Below are 21,357 nucleotides of genomic sequence, written 5' to 3'. Positions count from 1 at the left end.
AAGCTGAAACAGAAATCATACTATGACAAGTCATCCAAAACTCTAAAACCATTGACAAGGGATGATGTTGTCAGGATTGAGGATCCAGATGCATGGAACAGGAAAGCTACAGTTCTTGAGGAAGTAGGACCAAGGTCATACACTGTTAGAACTGAGGAAGGACAGATTCTCAGGAGGAACCGCCGTTCCCTCCTGAAAACACAAGAAACTATCCAAGAGCAGATTGATGACAATGCTGCAACTGAATCTTGTCATTCACCACCAGAACAATCTCATGAAAACACATCAGACTTACCCATGCTGAGAAGATCCACACGTGAACTAAAAAAGCCTGATAGACTTAATCTTTGAGTACAAAGAAAAACTATATTGAAAATGTATTGACTGTTGTGAAACTGTTTATGTTTATAGCGCACTAATAAAAGTGTTACTGATATCATCTTTATCGTTTTTCTTGAAAGTTGATTGATATTGATTTTGTTAACCTCAAAGAAAGGGGTATGTAATGATCAATAACATGTCATTCTAGAGTGGTACACTAGATGGAGCCATAGAGCTGTATAGAGCTGTATATTTAGTTGTATGTGTTTAAGACTACACTACCCACGATGCACTAGGCTACCCAGAAGGCAGTAGTCAAGATGGCTGCCTGCACACAGAAGTACACATGCGGAGTCTCTACAGATGCTGTACCTAAAGAACATGTATTGAATAAATGACTAGCAAAAGCTAGATGTTCATAATAAGAATGTCTAGTTATTAATGAACATAACAACAGACACCCACACAGACACACCCACACAGACACACACACACAGACACAGACACAGAAACACAGATACAAACATGGACACACACAGACACGCAGACACACACCCATGGACATGCAGACACACAATCACACACACGGACACACACAGACACACACACAGACACACAGACACCCACACACATGCAGACAAACACACGGACACAGAGACACACACACAGACATGCAGACACACACACACACACAAACACACGCACACACGCAGACACGCAGGCACACACAGACAGACACACAGACACGGACATGCAGACATACAGACACACGCAGACATGCAGACAAACTCATGAACACACAGACATGCATACACACATATGGACATGCAGACACACACATGGACACACACAGACACACGGACACACACGGACATGTAGACACACACAGAAATGTAGACGCACACACACACATACACACGCGTGCAGAGACACATGCAGACACATGCAGGCACACAGGCACACACACAGACACGCACACAGCTACACAGACACACACACAGACATAAACACAGACACACAGACACACACACGGACATGCACAGGCACACACACGGACACACAGACACACACACACAGACACGCAGACAAACACACACACAGACACACACGGTCACAGACAGGCACAAATACATGCACACGGACACACAGACACACACACAGACATGCAGACAAACTCACGAACACACAGACATGCAGACACACATATGGACACACAGATACACACATGGACACACACAGATACACACAATGACATGTACACACACACACACACACACACACACACACACAGACATGCAGACACACACACGGACACACACACAGACATGCAGACACACAGACACACACACAGACATGCAGAAAAACACACAGACACCCACAGACATGCAGAAACACACACATGGACATGCAGACACACACACAGACACACACACACGCAGACTCACACACGGACAAACACAGACACAAACACGGACACACAGTGTCACACAGACACACACAGACACACAGACTCACAGACATGCAGACCTACACACATACACACACAAACACATGCGCAGACCCACACATGAACATACACAAAGGCACACAGACACACACGCAGATACACACCTGGACACACAGGCACACTCGCAGACACACAGACACACACACAGACACACACCCAGACACATACATGGGCACACACCCAGACACATACACGGGCACACACATGGATACACAGACAGACACACACACAGACCCACAAACAGGCACACTCACAGACACACACACACGGACACACACAAACACGCAGACACACACATATGGACACACAGTAACACAGACACACATGGACATGCAGACACACACACAGACAAACACACGGACACACAGACACACACATGGACATGCAGACACACACACACAGACATGCAGACAAACACAAGGACACACACAGACACGCAGACACACACACACATGGACACCCAGACACACACACAGACATGGACACACACACACACACACACAGACACATACACACAGACACACACATGGACATACAGACGGACAGACACATACACAGACATGTAGACACACACAAAGACACATAGACACAGACACACACACACAGACACACAGACAAACACACGGACACACACAGACACACACACAGACACAGGCAGAAACACAGACACACACACAGACCCACAGACTCACACACAGACAGATGCAGACACTCACACAGACACATGCGGTCACACAGACACACACAGAAATGCAGATACAAACACGGACACACACAGACATGCACACACACACAAATGGACATGAAGAAACACAGACACACATGCGGACACACACAGACACACACACACACGCAGACAAACACACGGACACACACAGACATTCAGACACACACATGGACACACACAGCTATGTAGACATACACACACACAAACAGACACGCAGACACACATACACACAGTCACACCCATGAACACAGACAGACACACAGACACACACACGGACACACAGACATACAGACACACACACAGACATGCAGACACACATATGGATACGCAGACACACACATGGACACACAGACACGCACACGGACACACACAGACACACGGACGGACACACAGAGACATGCAGACATACACACACAGACACACATATGGACACACAGACATGCAGAGAAACGGACATTAGACACACACACAGACACGTAGATGCACACAAACACACAAACAGTCAAACACACAGACACACACCCACATAGACACATGCAGATACACAGTCTCACACACAGACAGACACATGGACACACACAGATACACACATGGACACACTCAGACACACACACATGGACACACAGACAGACACATGGACACACACACAAGGACACACAGGCACACAGACACAAACACAGACACACACAGACACATACACAGACACACACATACACACACAGACACATACACAGGCACACACACAGACACAACCAGACACACACATGGACACACACAGGCACACACGGACACACACACGCAGACAAACACACAGACACACAGAGACATGCAGACACACACGCAGACACACATACACACACACAGTCACGCAGACAAACACAAGGACACACACAGATATTCAGACACACACACACGGTACACAGAGACATTCAGACATACACACACACAGACATGTAGACACACACACACAGACACACACGTACACAGACACACACACAGACACGCACACGGACACGCAGACACACAGACAAACACACAGACATGCAGACAAACACATGAACACACAGAGACATGCAGACACTCATACAAACACACAGTCACGCAGACACAAACACTGACACACACAGATATGCAGACACACGCAGACGCACAGACACACACACACAGACACACAGAAAACACACAGACACACACAGACACACACACAGACACGCAGACCTACACACAGACATGCACAGACACACATGCAGACACTCAGACGGACACTCAGACAGACACACGGACACAAACACAGACACACACACAGACACACACACAACACACACACAGACACACACAACAGACACACACAACAGACACATAACAGGCACACGGTCACACAGACACATACACGGCCCCATACACAGACACATACACGGACACACACACAGACACACATGCAGACACACACGCAGACTCACATGCAGACACACACGCAGACACACACACAGACACTTACACAGACACACACACATACACACACACAGACACACGGACACACACAGACATGCAGACATCCACACGGACACACACACACAGACAAGCAGACACACAGACACACACACAGACACACACACAGCCATGCAGACACACAGAGACACACACAGACATGCAGACAAACACACGGACACACACAGATATGTGGACACATACACGTGGACACGCAGACACACAGGCACTCACAGATATGCAGACACACACACGGACACACACAGACATGCAGAAACACACACACACACATACACAGACACGCAGACACACACACACACAGACACGCAGACCTACACACAGACACACACGCAGACACACACACGGGCACAGAGACAGGCACACACAGAGTCACATAGATACACTCACAGACACACACAGACACAAAGACACACACACAAACACACACAGACACATACACAGACACACACATATACACACACATAGGCACACGGACACACACAGACATGCAGACAAACACACGGACACAAACAGACAGGCAGATGCACACAGGCACACAGACACACACACGGACACATAAACACAGACACACACATGGACACACACACACACAGACACACACACACACACACACATGCATACACACAGTCTCACACACACACAGACACAAACACAGACACACGGACACATGCAGATACAGACATGGACACACACAGACACACACGGACACACAGACACACACACAGACACACCCAGACACATACACAGACATACACACAGACACACGCACAGACACACAGACACACACGCAGGCACATACAGACCCACAGACACACACAGACACACACACAGACACACACACAGACACAAACACTGAAATGCAGATACAAACATGGACAAACACAGACATGCAGACACACACAAATGGGCATGCAGAATAAGAACACACCCATGGACACACACAGACGCACAGACAAACACACAGACCCAGGCAGACACACAGACACACACACAGACCCACAGACACAAACACAGACATGCAGACACACACACAGACACATGCAGACACACAGACACACAGTGACAAGCAGACCTACACACAGACATACACAGACACACAGGCAGACACACACACAGACACACACGGACACTCAGAGAGACACACAGACACAAAAACGGACACACACACACAAACACGCAGACACACACGCAGACACACAGACCTACACACAGACACACACGCAGACACACACAGACACACACACACAGACACATACACAGACAGACACATGGACACAGAGACAGGCACATGGACACACACACAGTCACATAGCTACACTCACAGACACTCACACAGACACACCCACGGACACACAGACACATACACAGACACAAACACACACAGGCACACACACATGAACATGCAGACACACGGACACATACAGACAGACACGCAGACACACATGGACACACGCAGACACACACATGGACACACAGAGACAGACATACGTACACGTAGACACACACACAGACACGTAGATGCACACAGATACACATAGACAATCACACAGACACAGACACACGCACACATGCGGACACAAATGTGGACACACATGCGGACACAAACACACACATGGACACGCAGACACACACACAGACATGCACACACACACAGACACACACAGACATGCAGATACAAACACGGACACACACAGTCACGCAGATACACAAGCAGACACACATACACACACACAGACACGCAGACACACAGACATGCAGACTCACACACGGACACAGACAGACACACAGACACGCACATGGACACGCAGACACATAGACACACACACAGACATGCAGAGAAACTCATGAACACACACAGACACACACACACACAGACACACGGACACACACAGACATCCACATGGGCACACACAAACATGCAGACACACACACACGGACAAGCAAACACACACATGGACACACAGCTACACACGCATGGACACGCAGACACAGACACATACATGGACACACGCAGACACACACATGGACACATACAGACAGACATACGTACACGTAGACACACATGGACAAGCAAACACACACATGGACACACAGATACACACGCATGGACATGCAGACACAGACACATACACACACACACACACACACACACGGCCACACACACAGACACAAACACTGAAATGCAGATACAAACATGGACAAACACAGACATGCAGACACACACAAATGGACATGCAGAAAAAGAACACACCCATGGACACACATAGATGCACAGACAAACACACAGACCCAGGCAGACACACAGACACACACACAGACCCACAGACACAAACACAGACACGCAGACACACACACAGACACATGCAGACACACAGACACACAGAGACAAGCAGACCTACACACAGACATACACAGACACACAGGCAGACACACACACAGACACACACGGACACTCAGAGAGACACACAGACACAAACACGGACACACACAAACATGCAGACACACACGCAGACACACACGCAGACACACACACACAGACACATACACGGACATAAACATGGACACAGGGACAGGCACATGGACACACACACAGTCACATAGCTACACTCACAGACACACACAGAGACACACCCATGGACACACAGACACATACACAGACACAAACACACACAGGCACACACACATGAACATGCAGACACACGGACTCATACAGACAGACACGCAGACACACATGGACACACGCAGACTACACATGGGCACACACAGACAGACGTACGTACATGTAGACACACACAAAGACACGTAGATGCACACAAATATACATAGACAATCACACAGACACAGACACACGCACACATGCGGACACAAATGCGGACACACACGCGGACACACACACACACATGGACATGCAGACACACACATGGACATGCACACACACAGAGACACACACAGACATGCAGATACAAACACGGACACACACAGTCACGCAGATACACAAGCAGACACACATACACACACACACAGACACGCAGACACACAGACATGCAGACTCACACACGGACACAGACAGACACACAGACACGCACACGGACACACAGACACATAGACACACACACAGGCATGCAGAGAAACTCATGAACACACACAGACACACACACACACACAGACACACGGACACACACAGACATCCACACGGGCACACACAAACATGCAGACACACACACACGGCCAAGCAAACACACACACGGACACAAAGATACACACACATGGACACGCAGACACGGACACATACATGGACACACGCAGACACACACATGGACACATACAGACAGACATACGTACACGTAGACACAGATGGACAAGCAAACACACACACGGACACACAGATACACACGCATGGACACGCAGACACAGACACACACATGGACACATGCAGACACACACATGGACACACACAGACAGACATACGTACACATAGACACACACAGACACGTAGACGCAAAAAACACACACAGACAAACACACACACACACACACATGGACATGCAGACACATACACACACACACACACACAGCCACACACACATGGACACACACACACAGACACACAGACACACAGACAGTAACATGGACACACACACAGACACACACACAGACACACACAGACACATACACAGAAAACACACACTGACACAACCAAAGACATACACGGACATACACACGGACACACAGACACACACATGGACACTCATAGACACACACACAGACACACATATGGACACACAGACACACACACACAGACACACATACACAGACACACACACAGACACACATACACACGCAGTCACACAGACACACACACGGACACACATGCAGACACACACACAGGCACACACATGGACACACAGACACATTCACAGACACACAAACACACACACACATACACAGCCTCACACACGCACAGGCGCATGGGCACACGCAGATACACCCACCGACACACACAAACACACAGACACACACACATGGACATGCAGTCACACAGACACACACATGGACATACAGACACACACACAGACAAGCAGACACACACGGAGACACACAGACACATACACACAGACACACAGACACACACACAGATGCACACAGACACACACACGGACATATAGACACACAGACATGTAGATACACACACAGACACACAGACAATCACACGGACACACCGACACACAGACCCACACATAGACACAGGCAGACACACAGACACAGGCACACAGACCCACAGACAAAGACACATGCAGACACACAGACACATATGCAGACACACAGACACACACACTGACACACAGTGAAACACAGACACAAACACGGACACACACAGACACGCAGATACACACAAATGGACACACAGAAACACAGATACACACACGGATACACACGGACACACACATGGACACACAGACACACACATGCAGACAAACACACGGACACACACAGACATGCAGAAACACACGCAGACACACAGGCACACACACAGACACGCAGACACACACAAGGACACACACAGAAATGCAGACACACACACACACACACACACAGACACGCAGACACACACACACACAGACATGCACATGGACACACAGACACACAGACAGACACACAGATACACACACAGACATGCAGACAGACATGCAGACAAACACACGGATACACATGGACACGCAGAAATGCTGACACACATGCAGACACACACACAGACACACACACGGACACATACACAGACACACACACATACACACACAGGCACATGGACACACAGAGACATGCAGCCATCCACACGGACACACACACACATGGACAAGCAGACACACAGACACACACACAGACACACACACAGACATGCAGACAAACACTCACAGTACACAGAGACATTCAGACACACACACAGACACACAGACACACACAAGGACAGAGACACACACGGACATGCAGACACACAGACACACACAGACATGCAAACAAGCTCATGAACACACACAGACATGCAGACACACATGGACACACAGATACAAAGACACACACATGGACACGTAGACACAAACACAGACATGTAGATGCACACACGGACACACACAGACACACACACAGCCATGCAGACACACACACAGACATGCAGACAAACACACGGACACACACAGATATGCGGACACATACACGTGGACACACAGACACACAGGCACTCACAGATATGCAGACACACACACGGACACACACAGACATGCAGAAACACACACACACACATACACAGACACACAGACACACACACACACAGACACACAGACCTACACACAGACACACACGCAGACACACACACGGACACAGAGACAGGCACACACAGAGTCACATAGATACACTCACAGATACACACAGACACAAAGACACACACATAAACACACACAGACACATATACAGACACGCACAAATACACACACACGGACACACACAGACATGCAGACAAACACACAGACACAAACAGACAGGCAGAAGCACACAGGCACACAGACACACACACGGACACATAAATGCAGACACACACATGGACACACATACACACACACACACACACACACACACATACACACAGTCTCACACACACACAGACACACACACAGACACACGGACGCACGCAGATACAGACATGGACACACACAGACACACACACAGACACACCCAGACACATACACAGACATACACATGGACACACACACAGACACACAGACATACACGCAGACACACACAGACCCACAGACACACACATGGACACACACAGGCAGACATACGTACACATAGACACACACACAGACACGTAGATGCACACAGATACACATAGACAATCACACAGACACAGACACACGCACACATGCGGACACAAATGTGGACACACACACGGACACACACACACACATGGACACGCAAACACACACACGGACATGCACACACACACAGACACACACAGACACGCAGATACAAACACGGACACACACAGACACGCAGACACACAGACATGCAGCCACACACACAGACACAGACAGACACACAGACACGCACACGGACACGCAGTCACATAGACACACACACAGACATGCAGAGAAACTCATGAACACACACAGACACACACACAGACACACGGACACACACAGACATCCACACGGGCACACACAAACATGAAGACACACACACGCGGACAAGCTAACACACACACGGACACACAGATACACACGCATGGACACACAGACACGGACACATACATGGACACACGCAGACACACACATGGACACATACAGACAGACATACGTACACGTAGACACACATGGACAAGCAAACACACACACGGACACACAGATACACACACATGGACACGCAGACACAGACACACACATGGACACACGCAGACACACACATGGACACACACACACAGACGTACGTACACGTAGACACACACAGACATGTAGACGCACAAAAACACACACACAGACAAACACACAGACACACACACATGGACATGCAGACACACACACACACACACATACACACACACACGGCCACTCACACACGGACACACACACACGGACACACAGACACACCCAGACACATACACGGACATACACACGGACACACAGACAGTAACGTGGACACACACAGACACACACACAGACACACACAGACACATACAGAGAAAACACACACTGACACAACCAGACACATACACGGACATACACACGGACACACAGACACACACATGGACACTCATAGACACACACACAGACACACATATGGACACACAGACACACACACACAGACAAACATACACAGACACACATGCAGACACACATACACACACAGTCACACAGACACACACACGGACACACATGCAGACACACACCCAGGCACACACATGGACACACAGACACACTCCAAGACACACAAACACACACACACATACACAGCCTCACACACACACAGGCACACGGGCACACGCAGACACACCCACCGACACACACAAACATGCAGACACACACACATGGACAAGCAGTCACACAGACACACACATGGACATACAGACACGCACACAGACAAGCAGACACACACGGAGACACACAGTCACATACACACAGACACGCAGACACACACACGGATGCACACAGACACACAGACACACACACCAACATATAGACACACAGACATGTAGATACACACACAGACACGCAGACAATCACACGGACACACAGACACACACATGCAGACAAACACATGGACACACACAGACATGCAGAAACACACGCAGACACACAAGGACACACACAGATATGCAGACACACACACACACACACACAGACACGCACATGGACACACAGACACACAGACAGACACACAGATACACACACAGACATGCAGACAGATATGCAGACAAACACACGGATACACATGGTCACGCAGAAACGCTGACACACACGCAGACACACACACATACACACACACAGACACATGGACACACACAGACATGCAGACATCCACACGGACACACACACACATGGACAAGCAGACACACAGACACACACACACACAGACACGCAGACAAACACACACAGTACACAGAGACATTCAGACACACACACACACAAGGACACAGACACACATGGGCACGCAGACACACAGACACACACAGACATGCAAACAAGCTCATGAACACACACAGACATGCAGACACACATATGGACACACAGACACAAAGACACACACATGGACACGTAGACACAAACACAGACATGTAGATGCACACACGGACACACACAGACACACACACAGCCATGCAAACACACAGACACACACACAGACATGCAGACAAACACACGGACACACACAGATATGCGGACACATACACGTGGACACACAGACACACAGGCACTCACAGATATGCAGACACACACACGGACACACACAGACATGCAGAAACACACACACACACATACACAGACACGCAGGCACACACACACAGACACACAGACCTACACACAGACACACACGCAGACACACACACGGACACAGAGACAGGCACACACAGAGTCACATAGATACACTCACAGACACACACAGACACAAAGACACACACACAAACACACACAGACACATACACAGACATACACAAATACACACACACAGGCACACGGACACACACAGACATGCAGACAAACACACAGACACAAACAGACAGGCAGACGCACACAGGCACACAGACACACACACGGACACATAAACGCAGACACACACATGGACACACATACACACACACACACACACATACACACAGTCTCACACACACACAGACACACACACAGACACACGGACACACGCAGATACAGACATGGACACACACAGGCACACTCAGACACACACACAGACACACCCAGACACATACACAGACATACACACGGACACACACACAGACACACAGACACACACGCAGACACACACAGACCCACAGACACACACATGGACACACACAGACAGACATACGTACACATAGACACACACACAGACACGTAGATGCACACAGATACACATAGACAATCACACAGACACAGACACATGCACACATGCGGACACAAATGCGGACACACGCGGACACACACACACACACATGGACATGCAAACACACACACGGACATGCACACACACACAGACACACACAGACACGCAGATACAAACACGGACACACACAGACACGCAGATACACAAGCAGACACACATACACACACACACAGACATGCAGACACACAGACATGCAGACACACACACGGACACAGACAGGCACACAGACATGCACACGGACATGCAGTCACATAGACACACACACAGACATGCAGAGAAACTCATGAACACACACAGACACACACACACACAGACACACGGACACACACAGACATCCACACGGGCAGACACAAACATGCAGATACACACACGCGGACAAGCTAACACACACATGGACACACAGATGCACACGCATGGACACGCAGACACGGACCCATACATGGACACACGCAGACACACACATGGACACATACAGACAGACATACGTACACGTAGACACACATGGACAAGCAAACACACACACGGACACACAGATACACATGCATGGACATGCAGACACGGACGCACACATGGACACACGCAGACACACACATGGACACACACAGACAGACATACGTACATGTAGACACACACAGACACGTAGATGCACACAAACACACACACAGACAAACACACAGACACACACACATGGACATGCAGACACACACACACACACACACACAGACGGACACACACACACGGCCACACACACACGGACACACACACACAGACACACAGACACACCCAGGCACATACACGGACATACACACAGACACACAGACAGAAACATGGACACAGGCACACAGACCCACAGACACAGACACATACGCAGAAACACAGACACACACACAGCAAAACGCAGATACAAACACAGACACACACAGACACGCAGATACACACAAATGGACACGCAGAAACACAGATACACACACGGATACACACAGACACACACACGGACACACAGACACACACATGCAGACAAACACACGGACACACACAGACATGCAGAAACACATGCAGACACACAGGCACACAATCAGACACGCAGACACACACAAGGACACACACAGACATGCAGACACACACACACAGACACACACATGGACACGCAGACACACAGACAGACACACAGATACACACACCGACATGTAGACAGACATGCAGACAAACACACGGATACACATGGACACGCAGACACGCAGACACACAAGCAGACACACACACAGACCCACAGACACACACACAGACACATGCAGACACACGGACACACACACAGACACACACACAGAAACACAGATACAAACACGGACCCACAGAGCCACGCAGATACACACAAATGGAAATGCAGAAACAGACACACACACGGACACACACAGACACACACATGGACACACAAACACACACGCAGACAAACACAAGGGCACATACAGACATGCAGACACACACGCAGACACATATACACACACACAGTCATGCAGAAACACACACGGACACACAGATATATGCAGACACACATGCAGACACACAGACACACACACAGACACACAGACACACACACAAGGACACACACAGACATGCAGACAAACACACACAAACAGACACGCAGACACACACACACAAACACACAGACACACGGCCACAGACCTACACACAGACACATACGCAGACACCCACACGGACATAGACAGACACACAGATATGCACATGGACACGCAGACACACAGACACACACACAAGGAAACACACAGACATGCAGACATACACACGCAAACAGGCACACAGACACACACAAACACACAGACACACGGCCACAGACCTACACACAGACACATATGCAGACACACACACGGACACAGACAGACACACAGACATGCACACGGACACGCAGACACACAGACACACACACAAGGACACACACAGACATGCAGACATACACACACAAACAGACACGCAGACACACACACACAAACACACAGACACACGGCCACAGACCTACACACAGACACATACGCAGACACACACACGGACACAGACGGGCACACAGACATGCACATGGCCACACAGACACATAGACACACACACAAGGACAAACACAGACATGCAGACGTACACACTCAAACAGACACGCAGACACACACACACAAACACACAGACACACGGCCACAGACCGACACACAGACACATAAGCAGACACACACACGGACACAGACAGACACACAGAGATGCACACGGACATGCAGACACACAGACACACACAGACATGCAGACAAACTGATGAACACACTGATACGCAGACACGCAGACACACATGGACACACAGACAAACACATGGACACACACAGACACACAGAGACACACACACAGACATGCAGACACACAGACACACACACAGATATGCAGACATACACGGGTACATACAGACATGCAGACACACTCACATGGACATGCAGACGCACAGGCACTCACAGACACACACAGACACACACACAGACACACACATGGACGTACAGACACACACATGGACACAAACACAGACACACACACAGACACACACAGACATACACAGACACACACATGGACACACACAGACACATAGACACATACACGGACACACACACGGTCACACAGACACACACATGGGCACACAGTCACACGCACGGACACATTGGTGCACACACACACACATGCAGACAAACACACAGACAGACACACACAGACACACAGACACACATACACAGATGCACACACGTACACACACAGACACACAGACACATACACTGACACACACATGGACACACAGGCACATACACGGACACACACACAGACACACAGACAGACACACAGACATGCAGACAAACACACGGTCACACACAGACACACAGACACACACACATGTACATGCAGACACACAGACAAACACACAGACACATGCAGACACACAGACACAAACACAGACACACAGACACACACACAGACACACACATACATGTAGACGCACATGCATGGACACACAGAAACACGGACACACATGGACACACACACAGACACACACACAGACACACACACGGACACACACACGGACACACAGACATGCACATGCAGACAAACACACAGACACAAACAGACATGCACACACATGCAGACACACAGATGCACACACAGACACACACACGGACACACACACGGACACACACATATATGCAGACACACAAACACACACAGACAGGCAGACACACACACACGGACACACACAGACATGCAGACATACACACTCACACACACAGACACGCAGACTCATGCACATATGGACACAGACAGACACGCACACAGACACACACAGACACGCAGACACATAAACGGACACACACGGTCACACAGACATATACACGTACACACACACAGACACACAAACACACGCACAGCAAGACACACACATGCCGACCTACACACAGACACAAACGCAGACACACACACACAGACACACACACAGAAACACAGATACAAACACGGACACACACAGACACGCAGACACACACACATGGACATGCAGAAACACAGTCACACAGATGGACATGCAGCCAGACACTCACAGACAAACTCAGGAACACACAGACATGCAGACACACATATGGACACACAGACACACACACGGACACACACAGACACACACACAGACACGTAGGCAGATGCACAGACACATAGATGCACACACACACAGTCATGCAGACACACACACGGACTCACATGGACACAGACATGCAGACATGCAGACACACACACAGACATGCAAAAAAACACAATGAGACACACAGACATGCAGACACACACACGTACACACAGACACACAGGCACTCACAAACATGCAGACACACACACGGACACACAGGCACACTCACAAACACACACACACACAGACAGACACACAGACACGCAGACAAATACACTGACACACACAGACACAGGCAGACACACAGGCACACACACACAGACACACACACAGAAACACAGATACAAACACGGACACACACAGACACGCAGACACACACACATGGACATGCAGAAACACAGGCACACAGATTGACATGCAGCCACACACTCACAGACAAACTCAGGAACACACAGACATGCAGACACACATATGGACACAAAGACACACACACGGACACACACAGACACACACACAGACACGTAGACAGATACACAGACACATAGATGCACACACACACAGTCATGCAGACACACACACGGACTCACATGGACACAGACACGCAGACATGTAGACACACACACAGACATGCAGAAAAAAACAATGAGACACACAGACATGCAGGCACACACACGTACATGCAGACACACAGGCACTCACAGACATGCAGACAAACACATGGACACACAGACATGCAGACACACACAGGGACACACAGACACGCACACACACACACACAGACAAGCACACACAGACACACACACAGACACACACACACAGACACACACACAGACACACACACACACAGACACACAGACCTACACACAGACACATACATGGACACACACACAGACACAAAAACAGACACACACACACAGGCACACGGACACACACAGACCTGCAGACACACACACATGGACATACACAAACATGCAGACACACAAACATGGACAAGCAGACACACAGACACACACTCTGACATGCAGACACACACACGGACACACACAGACACACAAACGGGCACATACACACAGACAGACACACGCAGACACACAGACATGGACATGCAGACACACACACGGACACACAGACAAACACATGGAAACACACATGGACACACACAGGCACACAAACAGACACACAGGCACACACAGGCACACACAGACACACGGACACACACAGACACGCAGACACATACGCGGACACACACACGGACACACAGACACATACATGGACACACACAGACACACCCAGGTGCATAAACAGACATACACATGGACACACAGAAAGACACACGGACACACACGGACACACACGGACACACACATGGACACACACACGGACACACTCATGGACACACTCACGGACACAAACACAGACACACACAGAGGCATGGACCTACACACAGGCACAGATGCAGACACACACACGGACACACAGGCACAATTACAGACACACCCAGACACATAAACAGACATACACACAGACACACAGGCACACTCACAGACACACACACAGACACACACACAGACATATTGACACATGCAGACACACAAGTGGACACACACAAACACGCAGACACACACTCATGGACACGCAGACACACACATGGACACGCAGGCACACACACAGACAAACACACGGACACACACAGACACACACAACTGTACACACAGACACACATACAGACATGCAGACACACACACGGACACACACAGACACACACGGACACATACATACAGACACGCAGACACACACACGGACACACACAGACACAGGCAGACACACAGACACACACACATAGAATCATAGAAACATAGAAGATAGGAGCAGGAGTAGGCCATTCGGCCCCTCGAACCTGCTCCACCATTCAATGCGATCATGACTGATCATCCAAATTCAGTACCCAGTCCCTGCTTTCTCCCCATACCCCTTGATCCCTTTAGCCTTAAGAAATATCCAACTCCTTCTTGAATATATCTAATGAATTGGCCTCTATTGCCTTCTGTGGTAGATAATTCCACAGGTTCACCACTCTCTGGGTGAATAAATTCCTCCTCATTTCTGTCCTAAATGGCCTACCCCTTATCCTTAGACTGTTTCCCCTTGTTCTGGACTCCCCGACCATCGGGAACATCCTTCCTGCATTTAGTCTGTCCAGTCCTGTCAGAATTTTATAAGTTTCAATGAGATCCCCTCTCATTCTTCTAAACTCCAGCGAGTACAAGCCCAATCGACCGAATCTCTCCTCATATATCATTCCTGCCATCCCAGGTATCAGCCTGGTGAATCTTCGCTGAACTTCTTCCATGGCAAGAACATCCTTCCTCAGATAAGGCGACCAAAACTGCACACAATACTCAAGATGTGGTCTCACCAAGGCCCTGTACAACTGCAGCAAGACATCCTTGTTCCTGTACTTAAACCCTCTCGCTACGAAGGCCAACATACCATTTGCCTTCTTAACCGCCTGCTGCACCTGCATGCTTACCTTCAGCGACTGGTGCACAAGGACACCCAGGTCTCTTTGCACTTCTCCTTCTCCCAATCTATTGCCATTCGGATAATAATCTGCCTTCCTGTTTTTGCCACCTTTTTTGAAAATGGGGTAACATTTTATCCATGGTTACTGTTCCAGATTCCATCGAATGTTGGAAGATGATCAGCAATGCATCTACTATTTCTAGGGCCACTTCCTTAATTACACTATGATGTAGATTATCAGGCCCTGGGGATTTATAGGCCTTCAATCCCATCAATTTCCCTAACACCATTTCCCTACAAATACTGATTTCTTTCAGTTCCTCCCTTTCATCAGACCCTATGTTCCCACACAGACACACACACAGATGCATGCAGACATACAGACACCCACACAGACACACAGATACACACACAGACATGCAGATACGAACACGGACACACACAGATGTAATGATCAATAACGTGTCATTCTAGAGTGGTACACTAGAAGGAGCCATAGAGCTGTATAGAGCTGTATACTTAGTTGTATGTGTTTAAGACTACACTACCCACGATGCACTATGCTACCCAGAAGGCAGTAGTCAAGATGGCTGCCTGCACACAGAAGTACACATGCTGAGTCTCTACAGATGCTGTACCTAAAGAACATGTATTGAATAAATGACTAGCAAAAGCTAGCTGTTCATAATAAGAATGTTTAGTTATTAATGAACATAACATGGTACCAGGATTGGTGAAGATCTGCTCAAAATTGTGAAATGCGACATGGAGAATTTGAAGCCACCGGAGTTTTTGAATCTCATGGGAAATGTTGACTACAATTGGCGGACTTTCAAACAACAATTTGAACTCTACATTGCTGCCATCGGGTTCGGTACGAAGCCAGATGCAAGGAAAATAGTGTTGCTGCTCACAGTTGCAGGCCCACAGGCAATAGAGGTATTTAATGCATTTGTATTTAATCCAGAGGAGAACAGAGAAAAATTAGACGATGTGCTAAAGAAATTTGATACACATTGTTCTCCCAAAAGAATGAAACCTATGAGAAGTATGTGTTCTGTTCAAGGACACAGCAGCAAAATGAGACTTTTGATATCTTTGTGACTGATCTGAAACTGAAAGCACAGACATGTAATTTCTCTGAGCTCAAAGCATCCATGATTCGTGACCAAATTGTGTTTGGTATTCATGGTAAAAAGGTCAGGGAACATCTGTTGAGTTGAGAGAAACCGAACTGACATTGGAAAATGCTGTGAAAATATGCCAAGCCAGTGAGCTAGCTCGACAGCGCGCGAAGACTTTCAGTGAAATCAATAATGATGCGATTGTAGTAAGTGCTGCTGTCAGTGCTGTGTCCTACAAAGGGAAGAAACATGGGCAGAACAGAAATGAAAAGCAATCAGAGGAAGGAATTTTTAACTGTAAATGCTGTGGTTACAAACACCAGTTAAAACAATGCCCAGCATTTGGAAAAATATGCACAAAATGTCATGGAAAGAATCACTTTGCCAAACAATGCTTTTCAAAAGTAAAAACAAAGAAAGGGCAACAAGTCAATATGATTGAGGACACTGATTTAAGTGAGACATTTATTGTATGAATTGTGTCATGTGACAATATCAAAAAGGATACAGAAAATGTGCAGCCCTCAGATATGGACAATGCTGAACATAACGTCAATGCAGTAAAAGAGGACAAATGGATGATCCCACTGCAGATAAATGGAGCATTAGTTACAATTGAAACTGGACACTGGGGCAAAAGCAAACTTAATCAGTATGAGTGACATTAAAAACATGAAAGTAAAGCCCAAAATACAGAAAAAGTCAATACTACTGAAGAGCTATAATAGACAGAAAATAAATAGCTTAGGTGTATGCAGACTTAAAGTCACAGTCAAAGACAAAGTGTATCATCTCATGTTTTCTGTTGTGGCTGGAGGACTTGATTCACTACTAGGTGACAAAGCTTGTGAAGACTTAGAACTGGTCAAGAGAGTCTACCATATAAACTGTGCCATAAGCAGACCAGATGACTCAGTGGATTCTGTAGTGAGTAATTTCCAGGATGTGTTCAAAGGATTTGGAGTTCTACCATTCACTTACAAGATCCAGCTAAAGGAGGATGCTCAGCCAGTGGTACATGCTCCATGAAGAGTTCCAGCACCCCTGCGTGACCGGCTCAAGAAAGAACTGGACAGAATGACCACACTAGGAGTCATCAGGAAAGTCGAAGAGCCAACAGACTGGGTTAACTCCATGGTATGTGTGAAGAAAAAGAACAACGATCTAAGAATATGCATGGATCCAAAGGACTTAAATGCAAACATAAAACGTGAACACTACCAGATTACCAAGCTGAAACAGAAATCATACTATGACAAGTCATCCAAAACTCTAAAACCATTGACAAGGGATG

At 48.1% G+C, this 21,357-nt stretch overlaps 1 protein-coding gene across 1 annotated transcript in view; it reads right to left on the bottom strand.

The window, feature by feature from the left end:
• Positions 1-21,357, bottom strand: part of slc38a8a (solute carrier family 38 member 8a) — a 296,436-nt gene that overhangs the window by 67,922 nt on the left and 207,157 nt on the right. The window lies entirely within an intron of this gene.

This window comes from Somniosus microcephalus, chromosome 6 (genome assembly GCF_052327205.1).
Source record: "Somniosus microcephalus isolate GS21.2 chromosome 6, FLI_Smic_1.0, whole genome shotgun sequence".
In the NCBI taxonomy this organism is placed as follows: domain Eukaryota; kingdom Metazoa; phylum Chordata; class Chondrichthyes; order Squaliformes; family Somniosidae; genus Somniosus; species Somniosus microcephalus.
This window is presented reverse-complemented; position numbering and strand designations above follow the sequence as displayed.